Here is a 4414-nt window from a genome sequence, read left to right as displayed (position 1 = left end):
ATTCGCGTATCCTAAATAAGATCTCGTCCGTGTCGAAGAAAGAAACGATNNNATATATATATATATATGAGGATATAGTTTGTAAATTTGCAATTCCAATTCAAGTTTCAATTTTAGGGGAGAGGGAGGGGGAAAGCTGAATCGAAACGAAGGACCCGAGTGTCTTCGAAACAGGCGTAGCCCTACGTGAAAACGAGCGAGCGCCTTTTTTCTCTTTCTCGGTCGGGCCTGCTAACTCGACAGACCACACGGGTGTAAACCCTCGTTTTGAATATGCATGACAGTTCTCTCTTTTTTTTTCTCTGCCGTCTGCTCGTTTCTCTCTCTCTCTTTCTCTCTCTCTCGGTTCTAAAGCATCCTCTCCTCTCTCAACCCCTATTTCTCTTAACCCTCATTCTGGCTTCGCTCGCTACGAAATTAACTCGCATTCCGAGCTTCCTTTGATGTCACCCAAAGTGTCACTGACCATCGGCGATGCTCGTGGTGCTCGTAGTTCTATATATATATGTGTGTGTGTGTGTAAAATACATGGTCAGAGCCTTTATTCATTCCTGCTTGATTCGTTTACAGTCTGTAAACAAATGTTCCCCGCTCTGGTTCTCTAAGATACTTCTAAACTGTATGCGAAGATGCATGGAGCGATTCTGACGAAATGTTTGCGTAAAATTTAGGATGATTTATGTAGGTGCGCGTGCGTGAGGAATTAAATGTCGGCACATGTTAACGAGGATAGGGATAATGTTTGAGAGAGAGAGAAAGAGAGAGTGCTCGCCCATATTTGGCACTCGGAGTAAAAAGGATTCTCGCTTAATTTTACTCACGGTGACGGTATTACGAATGGGGAATTGAGATTAATTAGTGTTTGCACTACGTTCCTCGTTTCTACGTTATTTCTGGAAATAGGAAAGCATCGTCTATATAGTGAAAAATTTTCAAAACTTTTATCTTTCTACCATCTTCGTACAGAAGATTAATACTCGATTCCTGTATATAATTTAATTTTTGATCGGTTTAAATCTGAAAGAAAAAAAAAGCGAGGAACGATTAAGGGAAGAGAATTTCAACGATTCTTGGATTGGTATTTTTGAAACGGATAATTTTCGCAATTGCAATTTTGGAAAAATTAAAAAGAAAGAAAAAAAGGCTCGAATCTTTAAGATTCGGAAGGGAATTTCACCTTCGTACTTCGACCAACAAACTTCCGTTATTCCATTTTATTATATCGGTTCAATATTAAAAGTCCGGATATTCGCCGGACTGTTTAATACTGAAATCAATTACACTTCATCGAATCGAAGACAATTTTCGCAATCGCAATTTTGGAAAAATTAAAAAGAAAAAAAAAAGGATATTCGCCAGACTGAAATCAATTACACTTCATCGAATCGAAGACAATTTTCGCAATCGCAATTTTGGAAAAATTAAAAAGAAAAAAAAAAGGATATTCGCCAGACTGAAATCAATTACACTTCATCGAATCGAAGACAATTTTCGCAATCGCAATTTTGGAAAAATTAAAAAGAAAAAAAAAAGGATATTCGCCAGACTGAAATCAATTACACTTCATCGAATCGAAGACAATTTTCGCAATCGCAATTTTGGAAAAATTAAAAAGAGAAAAAAAAGAGGATATTCGCCGGACTGAAATCAATTACACTTCATCGAATCGAAGAAACGTTGCGTCCTTGGCGCAACATGTTCGTTACCGTATCGTAAGGATCACGATTTGTAGACACGCATCACCGCGACACGTGTCGTGGCGCGGCGTGCACGCGTGTTACATGCATCGCATTGGCACCCGCATGTACATTTCATGGAGGGACGTGTTTCGGAAAGGGGCGAAGCCATTTCGTAATTGCTTTCCTTCCCCCGCATCGCCTCTTTCCCCACCCCAAGGAAAACCCGGCAACCTACTCATCCTCGACACGAGCCACTGATTTACGTCAGTTACGAGGCTTGTGCAAACCATTCTCTCTCTCTCTCTCTCTCTCTCTCGACTCGATTATTTCCCTCGATCTTCCCTTTATCTCTAGGAATATCTCACGCCCTCTCCCCTACCTTTTTTCCATCTACCCCTTTCTTCTTCCTCGTTCGACGCTAAATTACTGGAGGAAGAGCGAAGCAAAATAAAAAAGAAAAAAGAAAGAAAAATATATAAAATTGGAATCGCGCACCGCTCGATTCTGTTCTTGAAACGCGTGGAAAAGATGGAACTCGTTGAATTCGTTCGTTTCCTCGTCTGGATTTTCCGGGATCCCAGGCGAAACGAGGCTGTGGAAAATTATTATTAATTTTAAATTATTAAGCAAAATAAAAAGAAAAATATATAAAATTGGAACCGCTCGATTCTGCTCTTGAAACGCGTGGAAAAGATGGAACTCGTTGAATTCGTTCGTTTCCTCGTCTGGATTGTCCGGGATCCCAGGCGAAACGAGGCTGTGGAAAATTGTTATTAATTTTAAATTATTAAGCAAAATAAAAAGAAAAAAGAAAAATATAGAAAATTGGAACCGCTCGATTCTGTTCTTGAAACGCGTGGCAAAGATGGAACTCGTTGAATTCGTTCGTTTCCTCGTCTGGATTGTCCGGGATCCCAGGCGAAACGAGGCTGTGGAAAATTGTTATTAATTTTAAATTATTAAGCAAAATAAAAAGAAAAAAGAAGAAGAAAGAAAAATATATAAAATTGGAACCGCTCGATTCTGTTCTTGAAACGCGTGGAAAAGATGGAACTCGTTGAATTCGTTCGTTTCCTCGTCTGGATTTTCCGGGATCCCAGGCGAAACGGGGCTGTGGAAAATTATTATTGCGCGCGGTGGTGTTGGATCGTTTAGAACGGCGTAAGTAGGAGAGGGAGGGAGGGAGGACTCGGTTAATCGTCGGATTAACTGCATTAACGTAATTGCTTCCTTCCATGTCCCCTCTGGTACAATGCATTTACTTTCAATTACCGATACCCACCAATGATGAAAACCCGTGTTGGACAGGGAGAGGATACTCGTACAATCGGTGGCTATTCGTTTTTTCTTTTTATCCTCTCTTCCTTTCCCTCTCCCTCCTTGCCTCCGTCTCTTTTCTAATTCCTCTGTTACAACTCGATCCTCGTGTAATCGAATGATCATTTCCTCCCCCGCAAATCGATGCAATTAGGAGGCATCCGCTATTACTTTCAACCCGTGTGTCAATCAATTTCAAAGGCAAATTGGTAAATCGTTCCCCGCTATTTTCGTTAACTCGCCCCGGTTATATGCATACCCGTCACTCGGGAATTCCGATCTTGAATAAAGAGGCATTGTTCGACGTCGAATACGAACGAACGAACGAACGAACGAATCGAATCGAAACCACCCCGCACAGTCGTTTAACTCCATTGTCTTGAATATTATATTTCATGCAGCCGTGATTCGACGCGACAAATCTATCGAATATATTACCATGCTGGATATTCCTATTCCATCTATTCCTATTCGGTTATTTCACACGGCTGATGTTAATAGATCCGATATATATTTTCCTTAAAAAAAATGTACGCATTTCCATAAACGTCAGAAAAATTTCACACCAACCTAGGGGGGAGAAAGGAGTATCGAATCGATTCGACGATTTAAATATCAAATTTGTAAATGATTTCCTATCTGTCGAGTCGTCTCAGGTCGCGTCTTCGACATTTCCTCGCTCGTGAAACTCAATTCGTTATTAAACGGGTCTCGGATATCGCGATATTGTCCTCATTCGTCGTGCAAGCAAGCCTCTCCCTCCGCACACGTGTTGCCTGGTAGCTGTTCAAATTGGGCGCATGCATGGAACAGGAACGCGGAGAAATTCGTTCCCAAGGGGGAGGAGAAGTTGAACATCCCCCGTGGTCCCCTAGGAAATTCTCTCGTCGAATGGATCATGCGAATCCCTGATACGCACGTATAACGCACGGTTAAAATTCTCCCTAACATCGTCCAAATATCGTACACTTGGATTCGTTTTTCGATAATTCTCGTCCACCTGATCCGAAATTCTCCCGTGGCAGGGCCGACCCCATTCGTTTCCGCTAGAAACGCCCCCATGGAATTTGCATCTCAACGGATATTTTCTATCCACCGCCGTGGATTCATCGAAATAACGCGTGGATAGCTGATCGAGCCGATTCGATGTAATTTCCAATGCACACGCGCCTCGAAAAAGGCTAATGCTGCGATCCACCAATAACGAAGTGGCAAGGAGAAATACGATGGTAATGACTGGTCGGATACGTGTGTGCATGCGCGTGTGTATATATAGGGGTTGCAATTGATACGGGTTCGAATTAGATTCGAGTTGAACTTCCGTTTAATCCCATATGCGTGGCACGAAGCTTCGAGTTTTTAGGAATATTGGAAACCAGTTTGCGCGACCGCAACCAGGAGATCAAGGAAATGTATAA

The 4414-nt window shown here is 41.8% G+C and overlaps 1 protein-coding gene across 2 annotated transcripts in view; it reads right to left on the bottom strand.

Annotated features, from left to right (window-relative positions):
- LOC102670651 (1-phosphatidylinositol 4,5-bisphosphate phosphodiesterase-like) overlaps window positions 1–4414 on the bottom strand; it is a 28766-nt gene that overhangs the window by 20901 nt on the left and 3451 nt on the right. Inside the window, exon 2 of one of the 2 annotated variants that reach the window (XM_031508724.1) lies at window positions 1967–1982. The gene's annotated coding sequence lies outside the window, so the exon portion shown is untranslated. Of the gene's footprint in view, window positions 1–317; window positions 357–1966; window positions 1983–4414 lie in introns of those variants that run through there. The other variant, XM_031508726.1, reaches the window with a different exon arrangement.

This window comes from Apis dorsata, unplaced genomic scaffold, assembly GCF_000469605.1.
Source record: "Apis dorsata unplaced genomic scaffold, Apis dorsata 1.3 scaffold_8, whole genome shotgun sequence".
Lineage (NCBI taxonomy): Eukaryota > Metazoa > Arthropoda > Insecta > Hymenoptera > Apidae > Apis > Apis dorsata.
This window is presented reverse-complemented; position numbering and strand designations above follow the sequence as displayed.